The following is a 16726-nucleotide window of genomic DNA, read 5'->3' as shown; positions in this document are numbered from 1 at the left end:
GAACAGCAAATATAAACCAACGAATCCAATGATAAGAAAGCATTTAATGTTCCATTCATTCCAGTTATCGTATATTATTTCACAAAGATATTTTTGTCTAATGTGAATTGTAAGTTTACCATGTCTTGTGAATTGTTATTATAAAGTGATTTGCACCATGTGGAAAAGGCGATATACAAGGGGCACATGACGATGTGTGTAAAATTAGTGCCCTGTACTATCATGTGTATTCAGTCTTTTATACCACCAGTGATGTGATTTAGCATTTTGAAACACCCATTTTGATGATGTTCATTATTTGGTAATATCAATACCTATTGCTGGTAGTTGTGAAGTGTTATAGGCAATTTAAATAGTTTGATTGCAATAGCCATTGGCATTTTAGGCCCTAATTAATTTGCTGTTGGTCCTCTCTATTCATTAGACTTTTCAAATTTTTAATCTCGGTTGACCTGTAATAGTCGAGACATTCCACATTCACAGCTGTCTGAAGGAGGAAATTAGCTGTTTAATTATTTTTAAAACGAATGATTTCAATAATACCTCATCGGAATGACTGAATAATATTGTTGCCTGAATCCTCATGAAGGGAATCTCGGATATACTGTTTTGTCGTTTAAGAGACACGAAGGCATTTGTTGGAATATACGTTTTGTTACATAAAAGTATCAGCTATCATAGTAATATTTGAGCATGAATCACCCTCCCCTCCCCCCACACACATACACACAATTTCACATTTGATTGTATGCATTTCACTCCATAACACACATATTTGCAGGTGCACCTACATGAAATTTTTCATTTGAGAAATTGAGTCAACACCGCAAGGATATGGACCCCATATTTTTGCGATGATGGAACATTTTTGTTATATGTTTTGTTGTCAGTGATCGAAACAAAAAATACGGTATTGTTTACTACACGATGAAATAATTTAGTACGCAGGATTTTCCTAGTTGGGACTAAATCAATCCTGTCGATTTAGGCGATATGTGGACTTCTAAATGTCGTCTTACACGCTTTTTTTTTTTGTTACTTCACGAAAATAAGAAAAGACAAAGACAATCAAAGGCATCGATTTGTCATATCACGCGAGGTTAATTGAACTTTACTTGTTATGTTACCAAAAGCCTTAATGATCTTGGTAAGATTATCAGCTTGGTAAGATGACTGTATTGATTGTATGCTCTACATTCTCATCCAGTGATAAGTTGGTAGATCATTCAAACTTTACCACACTGTATCTAACAAACTCATTAATAGTGACAACTGGAAGTCTATACCAAACAGCGATGATTCGTTTTACCTTTCGTATATATATAGTCCTCATCATTTCTACTTCTTCATTGACGGACAAATCAATAACTGGTTGCTTTACTGGTGTAAAATTATCGACATTTATTTTAGTGACATATTCATTTCATTGATTGTTCTTTGCATTTTAGGAAAACGCTTCTTATATACCATGCTTGCCTCCCAAGGAGTACCCTATAGCACGTCGCAAAAATCAACCCCACCTTTTATTGCACTCCTGCAATGTAAGAATGAATTTGGTTTCATCGTACACAGTGGTATCAAATTTACAAACGCATGCAGTATGTTACTAGAAGCCTGTTGTGTGCTACAAGTTTCACTGCACTTAATGCTATGTGTATAAGGTATCAAGGACATGAGCTGTTTGAACAACCTATATTCAATGTGACGTATATCAAAGTCCACATAATTATTGATCGTACTGAACATTATCTCGTTTGTTTCACCCTGAGAAGTTAAAACAACTAAATTTACTTTACAGCAAACGATTTGACTACTGACTTGACGTTGATATTTCTCACGTTCATTGTTATGCACTGCAGGTATTACCCACAACCATGTATACCTTTTATAAAGGCATTCAGCTGTATAGCTGAAGCAAGTGACGTATGGAAGAGGCAATAATTCAGATTCTGTTACCAAAACAAATCAGGCCCCATATATCACAATCACAATTTAATACTTCACTTCCGGGTCAAGACAACAAACAAGTTTTGCTTGCATGGAAAAAGAAAGTTACTCTTTGCTCACTGCTTTCAAGCATATTGAAAAAGTTACATGACAGTGATACCATAGCAATGAGACAAAACAATAATTGTCTAAAATATTCAACAAATCGGATTGAATTGTTATGTCTCTCTAATTTCGAGTCTTTAATTTTGGTCTGCTATCAGCTTTAGAGATTTCCGTTTGCTGATTCTTCTCGTTGTCTTATGCTGCGTTGCAAAAAAAAATATGTATCAGAACTTTGATATGTATATGATAAACACCCTCAAGTTGACATACAATGACGCAGTAGCTGCCGGGACGTGAATCAATGCGTATATCAATTGGATTGCAGAAGAAATGTAATTTACTCACACATCTGAGACTTTGAAAATGCATCAGAATATATCTTGAATGAATGAATGAATGATTTATTACCAATTTTTTAAGTTCACGTTTACAATCACAAATAATTTATACAATCATTGAGAATACAAGGATGATAATACAATTAACAGGAATACAAGACATGAAAGTATAGAATCCCACTTATCAACAATATGAATATGAAAATACAAGCATATTTACAAATTTGGTAAAAGGGTCCAACAAATAGCAACGCTAGTGGACGTTGGCCCTTGAATACAGAAGAAGGATATATAAATTCAACAAGAACATTATTTACATTATAAAAAAGTTTATTTACACTATGTACAAGATTAACATTTTGAAATGCAACTTTCGCAGCAAATGTCATTCAGTGTCAATACACTGCGGATTCTTCACAAAGACTCTTACATTGCATTTCATTATGGTCAATGGTGAACTGGATTATGGAATTATGCGTCATTTGGAAAGACCAAAAATGCAAAATCATTTCAATAGTTGTGAGCATAATAATCTATTGAACATAGAACATATCCCTAAACTCGAAAACCACTGTAATTCTAACTTAGCACAAGCTGTACAATAATATTTCAATTATAATTTCCTCAGACAAAATACCAGAGTAGTCTGGTATTACAAAGTTTATTCGTGTGATTTTTTTGTACTTGCAATCTACATTGCAATTTTTTTTTGGTCCTGAAGATTATGAACTTTTGTAACAACTCATTTAAAAAAAATCATTTGTTTAGCATATAAGACCTTTGGAGAAAAATTTCAGTTCTTTGCTTTAGACATACGAGGAAACATTTTTCTTTTAATCAAAGAGAACCCGAAGGCAATCTGGTGAAGATTCGTCTGCGAATTGGTTGTTTAGCATTCGATCCTCATCTATTAATTGTGTAACATGAAATAATATAGATACAATATGACAGTAAAAAAAAAAAAAAAACCCAAACACCCAAAGCCGAATAACGAACAAGATGACGAGTGCACTTATGATTACAATAACAGTGATAACAACTGAATGACAATATAAAGCAGGGGCAGATCCGGGAATTCCATTTAAATGGGAGGCACCGTTACAAAATTAAAGGAGGGCGCACACACTCACCCCATTTTTCTTTTTATTTCTTTGTTTTAACAAAAAAAAGGGGGACGCGCCCCCCCCCCCCCCCCCGTCCCTGGATCCGCCATTGCAAAGCTTTTTACATGGGGAAGACTCTCCAAGGTAATCATTGCTCTCATCATTTCTGCCATTGCTGTATTTTTACTCCAGATACCACATGAAGAAGTTTTTTCAGTTACCATATGAAGAAGTTTTTTTTTTTTTATATCTGGGTATAGAAAGAGAGGAAGCTCAATCAAGATTATTCTGCAATGATGTAAGCACAAGGATTGCCAAGAAATGACGAAGATATATGTACAATAGTTACACATAAAATAGATGAAAACAATGTTTACTGGTAGGCATGTAAATGAAGCATTATTTCTAAAGAAGCGAATAATAAGAGTAAGAAATATCAAACACAAATTCATTTATTTGCTGGCACCAGCCGCGAAGTGAACTGAAGTTAAGTGAAGTTATTAAGTAACATATTTATGGATACATTTTTGATACAAATCAATCAAATATCTATGCTTCAAAACGCAGCGCTTGGCAAAATTTCCAAATTCTAAAAAATGAAGTCAATTATGATTAGAAAATAACTTTTTCATCCTTTGGATTGTTGACCGAACTACCAAAAGGACAAGCTGCGCATTATGAGATGCACAGAAGCACAGGGCCGTAAAGCCAGAAACATACTCGGGAGAAACTCTTTTAGATTACTAGTAGCGTTTGTCTTTTAAACCATGGTTCCAAACCATGTTTCTTACTTCGCAAAAGCCTCCAGTTTATACCAACACGTCACAATCAGTTTCTGACGTGAGTTAAGAGGAATCATCATCGTTCCTTCTATCCTTTGTCATTAACAATGCTCCTCCCAGTGTTTTTATGATCATCTTCCCAATGGCTTTCATGATAGTTCTATCCCTCGTTTGCATAATCATATTTACCACCGTTTTTATCACTTTTTATCTAAGGAAGTCTTTCAGCAGTGTTCACTACTTCACTAGTAACACAGCCTTGCTCAAAATACCTCAGTGCTCTTAGATACATGGCTAATACAACGTTATATATCATAGATACGCAAATGGTAAGAACATGTACAAATTATACTCTAACAACACATATAAAGACAGGATATAATTGCCTAAAAGGTAAAATTGATCTGTATTGTATGTATACAGAGTAAAAACTTTTATGCATTTAGCATAACTTTATCGTGTTAAGTAGAGGCATAAATCCACGCAATATTTTGAAATATAGTACTTTGCAAAGTAACAAATGACGTACGTGCATAAATCTAAGTGTCCAACGTCTTCCACAGCGTCATATCCATGCTAGGAAAGATGGTGGATTAGCAAAATAAACTGTCTCATAATCGTCATTCCCCATAGCGTTCACCATCGTCATCTCAATCGTTTTCTCAAATATAATCCGCACTGAATTCACTAAAATCCTCCACATCACTATGGCTAGAATCATCCGTATCGCCATCACTATCATCCTCTCCATCGTTATCAGAGCCGTCATTAGTCCTATTTGTATCGTCAGCTCGACTGTCGTCATCTGACAAATAAATCAACTTTTGATATTTGAGTTTACCAAGCGACAGACTTTCCTCGGAGTAGCTTTTCTCGAAATATAATCTCTCAAGAAATTGTATTTCCCTATCTTCGTCAGAAGTTCCTGGGATTTCAATATTCAAGTCCTCTTTCAATTTCTTAGCCCAGTCCGTGTATGACTCGACAACTTCTACTTTGCTTCCTTTGCTCAGTCTGTTCATCGCTTCAATACGAGCCCTAGATACGCGAGAGGACACCATCTCATCGGCGGACACTGCTTCATCCATGGTCTGCAGCAGACATCTTTCCTTTTCAGCGATCTTGTTGAGCAGACGTTTCTTGTTATCTTTCAGCAGCATTCGCTTCACCTCATATTCCTTACTGACATCCTTCTTCAAGCGCTTTAATATCTGATTTCCTTTCGACCTGATTTTATTGACGGAAGCCTTATACCTGCTGTGCTCATTTTCTCGTTCACGACACTTAGCTATCAAAGATTCCATTTTTGTCGAAACAATCTCAGTCATTTCATCAAGACCCTTCGGAGGCTCGCCGTGACGAAAATGATCTTTGATGACGCAGTCACTGCACACCAGGACTTTACACTGCTCGCAGTAGTAATTCTTTTCATTTCTGGGATGGACGTTGCACATGTTCGAGGCGGCATTGTTCTGAAGGGATTCTATGACACTGATGACGTTATCCACCATCCAGTTTCTAATTTGAAATAAACTCCAAGGAAGAGTCGGAACTCGGCAGGTTGGGCACTCGACACCCATTGTATACCAGTCCCCTCTTCGCTTCCCGAATTCGATCAAGGATTCTATACACCCATAACAGAACGTGTGGCCGCAGTTGAGCTGTCTGGCGTCCCGAGTCATGTCTTGACAAACTGGACACGTAAGCTGCTCTTTAAACTCCTTGACCAGATCCATAACTATTGCATCTCTCTTCTGCCCGTTCAGTAGAATATATATCCAATAAACTAGACCTCAAGTACGGACTCATTAATGCATGAGCCCATTGACGTATAACCACGACGCTCGCTGTAGCAATAATGGAGGCAGGCCGTGTACAAAGATGATGATTTTTTTTTTTTCGACGTGAGTGTCGCAACCTCGACGGACTAAAGCGTACCGCACGTAGTCACCAACATAGTTTTCTAAGTACATGCAGTTAACATCCTGTCCCGGATACCCCTTCCTATATGTGAGAAATTAGTGTTCAGTACAGACGTATCTCTCGTGGTGGCTTGCAAGAACACTTATCACTACTCATTCCCAACTCTTGCATAGATCGTTGGAAGATATACGGACATGAATTCGCGATAGAATGAACTATGCACGCATGTATGCATGCAATCTTTGTACTTTTTTGAATTTCTATTAGTGCCTACGTCTAAGGCCATGTCGAACTTTGGATTCAACTTTCATGTGCGTAGTCTAAGCTGCCAACATGACCAGAGCAGGTTTCGCCAGTAGATCTGAAAAGCGTTTTCTTCGTATGTGTATACCAACTTATAGCCTGCTCTATGTGTTATACTATTCTCTCACTATGCCCCTGAGCATTACAATTAAAACGTGAATTCTTTTCCAGAATGTAATTATCGTGCATTTTTTCTCTCTGTTAAAGTTGACACTGCAGTTATAACCGAAGTAAAAGCGAACGAACAGAATGAAAAACGTTTCATCAATATCGACAAGAAGGTTAGAACATTGACAACTTTCACATGTTTCCTGTAAGCAGTGATCTTGGTGTAATGGTTGTAACGAACACAGTTTGGCAGATAATATGCTATTACAACTCGTCCATTGGTTGGAACACAAAAATATCATTATTAAATGTTTTTACTCAATAGCTAAGCACTTACTACTATTACGGAAGGGAGGAAAATACTGGTGGCACAACAACATGTCACACATTCTTACAACAAAACAAATCACCACCACCAAGATATCAGACTTAAGTAACAAGAAAGCTTTATTCCTCCTACGCCTAAAGCGCCATCGTCCCATTCTCGATCCATCTTCTTTCTCCAACGTGGGCCCAACAGGCCACACCCACTTTGCACAAATGCATATTCATGACACTACCCCTACGGACTTCGGTGTAGGCCTATTAGTTAGGGTATTTTAGAAAATCTCTGGACCATCTGTGAAAAAATTGCTTACCAATAGCTTTCTTCACCAGTGTGTTCATAAAGGTGTCTACTAACACTTCTCAATTAGTTCCAACCCAAATCCTTGTGGAAAATTCTGGGGAGCCAATCAAAGTTGGGCACCCGGAGGGGGGCGGGGCAAAAATGGAAAACATTTTTTTTTTCCAATATAGGCGTGTGAGATGTCTAACTAGGGGTTTCCGGGGGTGCTGAATCGATTCCAACCATTAGTTTTGAGTAAAAACTACTATTTGACAGTTAAATAGGCCACGCCTTCTTTTTGCCCCTGCTGAAATACGTAAATATTGGTATTTTTATACATATCTCATTGGGTTGATATAGTGGGTTTTTAGGGTGCACTGAAAACATTTATGTGCGATGGGAAGTATTCGTTCCCATTTCTCTTATATCCATTACACCAAATATAATCCTATTACTGCCATGACTGCTGTAAATACTTATTAAATGTTTGATTCTCGATAAGTTCGAACCAACATCCGTGTGGAAAAAAAACTGGGGGGGGGGGGACAGTTAAACCTAGGCAACAAACGGTGGGGGGGGGGGGTGTCAAAGAATGGGAAAAATATTTTTTTTTCCAGTGTTAGTAAGTGAGATGTCGAATTAGGGGTTTCTGGGGGTGCTGAATGGATTCGAAACATTAGTTTTGAGTAAAAACTACTACCTGACTATTAAAATAGGCCATGCCTACTTCTTGCACCCGTCGAATCATGTATTATTTGTATTTTTACGTATCTCAATGAGTTTGTAATTATAGTGAGTTCTTTAGGATGCTGAATTGAGGTCTGTCACTGAATTTGAGCAATACCCACTCTAAAAACAATGTGCAAAACACTGCAACATAAGTGTGCAATTGGAAGTAGTCATTCCCACTTCTCTTACTTCCATTATGCCCCATTAAAATCCAACAGAAATGTATCTCAATACTAAAACCATGGTACTTTACCCTACTCCCCGACATCTCCCTCACTGCTCTCATCAGCTGTTTGGTTGATATTCTGGCAAGAGTTACCATGACATGTGCCACAAGCAGAAATATACTTGACTCCTTGTATTTTACAACAGCACCTAAGTGTGCTGCAGTCCCCTCACAGTTGCAGCTGACAAACTTCAGAAGATAGTCCTTTGCGATGGGGTCTGTTGAAGGGACCGGTGCGTAACCTTGGTCACTGAGCTTCCATCCGTACTCCAAGACATCCAATGATGAAGTTTGCAACATTAGCCAATCTCTGGTTTGGAGATAAGCTCGTAGAGAATGTTGCGTTGCAGCTTCTGTTGTCAGGGACAGTTTCTCAGGTTTGATGCTCCCAGCAGCAGCCCACTTGCTGAAGATGTCAAATGTCAAGTCTCCCAAGTCTTTGGGTGGTTTTCCATGGAACATGATGTCCAGAAACACATCCATGGCCATTTTCGCCTTGTCAGTCTCGCAGAGCTTGTTTACCAAAGTTGATTTGCTGAACCCAGAAGTCGCTGACACTGTATCGCAGCCGGAGTAGCTAGTTGTGCAAGAAGATCAAATACTTTTTGTATCTCTCTGGGAGGGCCTCCCTGATCTTTGCGATATCATAAGATGTTTCTTTGGCTGATGTGAGGAAGATGGGGTGGTTTGCAGCATGATGAATCAGCAAAACCATGATGACGGTGTCCTCAACCCTCACCTCAACAGGAGAATCTTTTGACTCAGCCAATACCGATGATACATGATTCGGCGGGTGAAAAAGTAGGCGTGGCCTATTTTAATGGTCAGGTAGTAGTTTTTACTCAAAAGAAATGATTCGAATCCATTCAGCACACCCAGAAACCGATAATTAGACATCTCACATGCTAATACTGAAAAAAAGATAATTTTCCCATTGTTTGACCCCCCACCTTTTGTTGCATAGGTTTATCTGTCCCCCCCCCCCCCACAGTTTTTTTTCCACACGGATATTGGTTCGAACTTGTTGAGAATCAAATATTTATTAAGTATTTACAGCAGTAATAGGATTATATTTGGTGTAATGGATATAAGAGAAATGGGAACGACTACTTCCCATCGCACATAAATGTTTTCAGCGCACCCTAAAAACCCACTATATCAACCCAATGAGATGTATTAAAATACCAATATTTACGTATTTCGGCGGATACAAAAAGGAGGCGTGGCCTATTCTTACTGTCAAATGATATTAGAGGTGGGCTATAGAGGGTAAATTTTAGGTCATATTTTCAGAACATGCTCATCACACCTTAGTTTGATGACTTTTTGCCTACTGACACCATTTTTGAAAAAAAAGAACGAAAAAAAATCTGGGGTGCCCTGGCCGAAATCATAAAAAATCAAAGATGGCCGCCGTTACAGCTTAAAAAGACATTTTAGGCTATAACTCAACTATTTTTTGTCTATTGAGATGGTTTTGGTGTCTAACGCCATGTTTTAGGGGTCAAGGAAATGGATGATAATGATAATTCAAGTATAAAACCTAATCTTCCACATGATACTAACCTTTTTCCCATATTTTGGGTTAAATTTTCCTTCTCTATTACCCCTACCCCAACCGCCATTTTTTGCGCTTTTTTTTCTGCATTTTTTTCAAGTCATGTTAACTACCATACTCCTAATTATACGTTCCAGCTATCAATTTTTTTTTTCTAACGATAATATGGTAAAAAATACAAATCACTTACATTATACATATAATGTGTCATGTCAATACTGGTATGTACCTGGTGCATTCAGGATGCATGGTAACTGTGGAACCAGTGCTAATACTGTATCTGCTTTATAGTATTTATGCATGGTAACTGTGGAACCAGTGCTAATACTGTATCTGCTTTATAGTATTTATGCATGGTAACTGTGGAACCAGTGCTAATACTGTATCTGCTTTATAGTATTTATTATTTCACATACCAAGGTACCAGTTTCATGCATCTTTGTAACCCCATATCACAATGCAGAATTCATTGATGCCTAGTTCACTCTAAACAGTTTCTTCGAGGTTGGAAATGGGCAGTTGGTGGTGTGTTGCCATTGGTTGACTTTAGATTGAATGCATTCACCATCTTTTTTCCCGATTAATGTGCTTAGAAACATAAGCGCTATTCAAGTGTTATTCATTATCATTATCATTATTGAACAGTAGGCAGATCAGGGGCAGGGAGATTGACTCTCCTCCAGTCTATAAAGGATCGAGTCAAGTTCACCTTCATTTCCATCTCTGAGATTAGGTAAGAACTTATACAAGTGTGGGTGCACAATAATCTTGATGGGATATGAGTGTGCAGTATGATAGTTCTCTATATACACGTAGAATAGCTTTGAGTTTGGTGGGATCTTTGGTATCCAGGCATTCCTTGAGTTCGTCAACATTGTTAATGGGCCTCCCCATGTTTTACATTCCTGTAACAGACAGCCTATGCACATACTCTAACTGCTTGTGCTTGGAACACATTTGGGAATTTGAAAAGAGTAAGTAGAAATAACTGATAAAGTCAAAAGACACTAATTACTTCAGCTTAAGGAACTTTCAGTCACAGAGAGTGAGATGATGACTTTACCATAATTATGATGCTACATGTATGTGAGGAACATACATTGAACATAACATCTGGTTGTCATAGAATTGGTTGAATCACCCAGATGGTATCAAATTTTTCACCAAACCTGAGGACTCTATTGCTTTATAATAGTACTGCAATTAATGTACATGGTGGTAGGGAAAAGCAGGCATGACAAATAAAGGACCAAGTGGTGATAGTGAAACACCAAAACCAGGCTATGAGATGAAAAAGTGACTGAGTTATGGTAAAAATGTGTTTTCTAGGCAAAAGGGCAGGTACAATGTACACATCTATATTCAAAACATTACCTTTGTGCTGGACAATTGGCATATCGCAGAAGGCTTATTCAAGTCATTTTACAAATTTGTACACCTACAGTAGAACTGTTCACTGACTATTGTTAAAGGTCTTATGACTAAAACGTTAATGGGCACTATAAAGCATGCATGTATTAGCACTGGTTCCACAGTTACCATGTATTCTGAATGCACCACCCACACACCAGTGTTGGCATCATGTATAATGTAAGTGATTTGTATTTCTTGCCGTATTATAGGCAGAAAAAAACCAAATTGAAAGCTGGACCTTGTTATTAGGAGTATGATAGTTAACATGCCTTAAAAAATGCAGAAAAGAGTGCAAAAATGGCGGTTGGGTTAGGCGTAACGGAGAAGGAAAATTTAACCGAAAATATGGGGAAAAGGTTAGTATCATGTGGAAGATTAGGTTTTAAGCTAAAATTATCATTATAATCCATTTCCTTGACCCCTAAAACATGGGGTTAGACACCAAAACCATCTCAATAGACCAAAAAATAGCGAAGTTATAGCCAAAAATGTCTTTTTAAAGCCCAAACGGCGGCCATCTTTGATTTTTTTACGATTTCGGCCAGGGCACCCTGGATGTCGCTTTTTTTTTTTCGTTCTTTTTTTTTAAAATGGTGTCAGTAGGCAAAAACTCATCAAACTAAGGTGTGATGAGCATGTTCTGAAAATGTCACCCTCTATAGCCCACCACTAATAATATATAAATATACCAGGCCTGAGAGGCTCTGGTTGAAACTACAAGTGTATGTGCATGAGGTGACTTCAGTAGCACTATTTTCTGAGGGGTGCAGCCCCGAAGAAAATAGTGCTACTGAAGTCACCGAAGGTACATAGTTTCAACCGGTGCCTCGAAAAATTGGCCTGGTATATTTGTTTTATATCCCTCCCAATGAATTTAAGAGTATTCGACTGCTGGTATTCTGTAATTTACCCCTTTTTTAGGGCATCTTGCTTTACTCTTTTCAAGGAGATTGACTAGTCATTCACGCTCGGGAAAGCAGCTCAGCAGGAGGGCAGCGCGTACGCGTGCGCTCAGCCGCTGAAGTGTACTCGGTGCATTGCTGTACAACGTACTGGGGTGGTATTCTGAGACCGTTTTATCTCTGTTGTAACTTCTGTTGTAACTTCTGTTGTAACTAGTGTTCTATCTTGCGCACTCTTTGCCTGCGCATACCATTGTCTTAGGGTATGCGCACGCGCGTAACAGTGGGCGCAAACCTGAACAACCATTAGATTACACGGTATTCTGAAAACTGTTTTATCTTCTGTTGTAAGTCATGCCCCGTGCAAATTTATGTTTCTGAGATAAAACAGGGTGGAGGGTGTTATAACTCCGTTGTAACTTTCGTTTTAACTTATGTTAGATAGTGAGATTATTCATCAACTCAATATTGTGGTATGCGAGTTCAAAATAAAAAAAAAGATATACAAAAAAATAAAAACAATGTGTGTACAGAAAGGCAAATGATATAGCAGTTTGACAAAATGTAAACTCATTCCACAATACAAAATTTGGTAACAGTAACATTGCAAGTACATACGCGTAGCATAATTATGCACATAGATAAAAACACAAACACATGAACAGAAAGGTTACCGGCACCGTCGGCACTAACTTGTTTTAAGCACTATTCATTTCAAAAAATATCTTTCAAAATATTAAATATCTTTTGATATGATTTCACTATCTTCACCAATAAGAATTCATTATCAGTACCTTTGGGTGTTTCAAAAATATTTATTGCTGGGGATGGCGCGAATCCTAAGAAAAGTATTAGAAGTCTAAGGTTCCATGATGGAACTTGACGTGATAATGATCTCCAAGAGATATCTTGTGAAGATAGTGACAACAACAACCACAACAACAATAATTATGATAATAATAACATGGCATTGCAAGGGCTTAACTTAATTTAGAAGCGTCTGGTTCCCCATAAACCATGAAATTCGGGTTCCTCCTATGAACGCCAGATATCTTCTTATTTTTGAAACAAAATTTCAAATAAAAAGACTCAATCTGAGATAGCTTTGCGAATCCCCTATTGCACCAACTATACGTCAAAACCGGTAAGAAGGCATAATGATCAAGCTTTTGTCGTAACTTTATTTTATCTCTGGCTCTCTTTACCTGCGCTTACCATTGTCCTATTTGTGCGCACGCCAGAGAATGAGCGCTTGTTAAAACGCGCAGAGTTAAGCAAGGCGCATTTGCCCAAGGGAGCAATCGTATTGGTTGAAATATCTTAGATGCTACTTCTAACAATATTTCCTATTGGATATGATTGTTGCGATGGGCGTGGTTATCATAACTTACAACACCGTTAAAACAGTTTTCAGAATACCGATTTACAACTGTTTTAGCGGTGTTATAACTCACAGACTTACAACACAAGTTACAACACAAGTTACAACAGAGATAAAACGGTGTTCAGAATACCACCCCTGGTAAACATGCGCAAACTGCAAACTCACTACGCGCTTCATACATGCAATACGCCTATCCGATCTGTCAACAAGTACGTTCGGTTGGTTCGGTGATGTGCGTGCTCGAGCTGATCAACGATGTGACTGTGAGCTGCAGTTGATTGTGTTTTCTGTCGTCTTTCTACCTAACGTTAGCTGTCTGTACATGAATATGGACTACTGTACATCATTTCCTGTTAAAAATGCAAGTATACATTGTAAATTTGGGTAGCATTCAGTAACAGCGAGTCTAAGGTTAGATTAGGCACTGGAAAAATTCTAGCAGTTAAAGCATCGATTGCCACTGTAAATTCGTGTGATTCGTACGGTGTTCTAAGGTAAACAGTTAACAAGTTAGACTCTTCTTCTTCTTCTTCCAGTCTGGTACAGTCCGCCTCTGGCGTATTATCGTACCTTGTGCTTGTCAAGTGCTGGGTGTACAGTGTGCAGGTAAAAATCCTCTACAAAAATTTCTATGTGCAGCTAAAAAACAAGATGACAGCTCATTGGAGCTTCACAAGTTGCACCTCCTTCTTGAAGCTCTCCAAGGAGGTGCAGCTAATGGTGGAAGGTGGTAGGGAATTCCACAGACGAATAGCATCTGGATAGAACGTGGACTGAAACAAGTGAGTTCTGGCAAATGGAACTTGAAGCTTTATGGGTTTCCGCGTGTTGACGGTCCTGCAACTGGTATGAAGTGGGTGACTGGAAGATCTACCAGACCATTGAGAATGCTATACATCATGTAGACTCTTTGCTGTGCTCTCCTTTCTTGAAGAGTGCCCCACTGTAGTTTATTGAGCATGGCAGTAACACTACTATCTCTGTGGTAGTCACCTAGGACGAAACGTGCACATCGGCGTTGCACCATCTCCAGCTTCCTGATGTTCTCTTGTGAGGATGGGTCCCAGACTGCCGAGGCATATTCCAACACAGGGCGAACTAGGGTCTTGTATAGTAATGCCTTTGTCTTTGGTGGGCAGGCTCTCACATTTCTCTGCAAGAAGCCCCGTACTGAGTTGGCTTTCTTGGTGGTGGCATTTACATGGTGATTCCATTTCATGTTGTTTTGGATGTTAACCCCCAAGTACTTTGCAGTTTCCGAGACTTGTAGACGCTCTCCATGAATAAAGTATGGAAAGGAGGTTCTGGATGATGCTCTTTTATTGGAGACATGCATGACCTGGCACTTTTGCGGGTGAAGTTGCATTAGCCAGTCTGCCTCCCATTCTTGAATTGCCTCTAAATCCTTTTGCAAGCAATCCGCGTCCTCCTTACTTGCCACCTTCCTGTACAAGATGCAGTCGTCAGCAAATAATCTTACCGTTGACCCAGATCAGTGCCGTATATAAAAGGTGCATGGTCCCCGTGTTTTAGTCAAATGCGTACGCGGGCGCACGGCGCAAGTTTCCTATAGAGACCTACGCTATCGACTTCTTTTGGCGCTTACGCTTTGGCCCACTTTCCCGAGTCCGAAGAAGTCCGATTCTCTGTAGTCAGTGGTCGGATCACACTTCGGCTCATGATTCGGCTGAGGGGGATGACAGCTTTAGCAAACTTCTTTTGTGATGTCATAATAAGAAGCACATATGCACGCACCCTGGCATTACTACAGACTGCGCGATGCGCAGAGAAGACAACAAAGGCAACGTTACTTAGCAACACCTACGCACTTTACTCTTGATGACAGCTCTACTTCGGTAATCTTCGGCAGTATCATCAACAGCGCCATCTACACTACCGGGACTATGCCCCTTTAAGAGAGTCTGGCCAACTCATAAATTGAACGCCATGTCGTTACCCAGCGTACAGTGCGCTTATGGTTTTAGCGTGTGCGCTTTGGGGTTAGCGCGCGCAGGCGTCCCAAAGGCGCAAGGCACTGTGTTGCTTGACTTTTTTTTTTTTTTAGAGAGAGAGAGAGAGAGAGAGGGAGAGAGAAAGGGTGTAGGTTGGGGGAGGGACATTCATTCAAGCTCAAGTTCATTTATTTTCATTTCCAACAAACAAAATAATTGGAAGTACAATGAAACATTCGTATAAACAGATGTCAGAAAATCAGTACCACAATGCGATCAACAGAAATAACATTGTAACACAGATACAGGTAAATTTCCAACATAGATACACAAAATAACTCGTGTCACTGTGGTAAATGCATACACAATATTGCTGGAAATGGAGGGGACTGCTAAAAAGCAGAGCTTGTAGAGTGCAGTCCCCTCGTATAAAAAAAAAAAACACACACACACATAGTAACAAAAACAACAAAACAACAATTTCCCTAAGCGGAAAAAAAAAGACAGACAAATACACACATACATGCACACATACCAATGCACATTGACAGACACAAGGCGGCTCTCTTGTAAGGAAAGATAGATGAGAGGATAGAGATATAGTGAGGAAGGTAGTAAGTCCCGAAGTGGGCAAGAGGGGGGGGGGGGGGGGCAGAGAGAGAGAGAGAAGGAAACGATGGGTCATAACCAGGGCACTAGAGGCACAGAAGTACGGGCTCACTGATAAACAAAGTGTGTATATAGTGACACTACCGAGCAACAACAGTTTTGAAAATCACAAATATATATATATATATATATATATATATATATATATATATATATATATATATTTTTTAACACTGATTTCATCCTTTCATCTTTGGCTCTTCGTGGAGGGAACCAGTCCATGGATGCGTCGTTGCTACGCCAAACGCGCACATACACACTGCGCGGTTACCATGCACTGTGGCAGCAACTACCAGTCTAGATGCATTCCATCACAAGCAGGTTAGTTTTGAAATCCGTCCGACCAGGAGCAGACGTATACCCTTGTGTGTATGTTCTGCTTCAGAAACGGATTTTTAATCTAACATCACATCGCATCCTGGTCGCTGATGAAGAATGCGATGACTAACCTGTTTGGTGTCTTGTCTCTAAAACATGCGCTTAATTTCCTCGCCAGGATAAAGCGTTTTAATGCCATTTTAGGTTTTAATCTCATATAAAGAATGAATCATTATGCTGCATACGACATTTTTAAATATTTCTTTAACTTTAAAGAAAATGTATGAAAACTTAAAGCTTCTTTGATGTTATTATCAAGAGAATTCCAGAATTTTGGTCCAGAAAAGGAGAATAAGGAT

The sequence above is a fragment of the Diadema antillarum genome, unplaced genomic scaffold (assembly GCF_040938485.1).
Source record: "Diadema antillarum isolate AM-2024a unplaced genomic scaffold, OU_Dant_1.0 scf00000009, whole genome shotgun sequence".
In the NCBI taxonomy this organism is placed as follows: domain Eukaryota; kingdom Metazoa; phylum Echinodermata; class Echinoidea; order Diadematoida; family Diadematidae; genus Diadema; species Diadema antillarum.
This window is presented reverse-complemented; position numbering follows the sequence as displayed.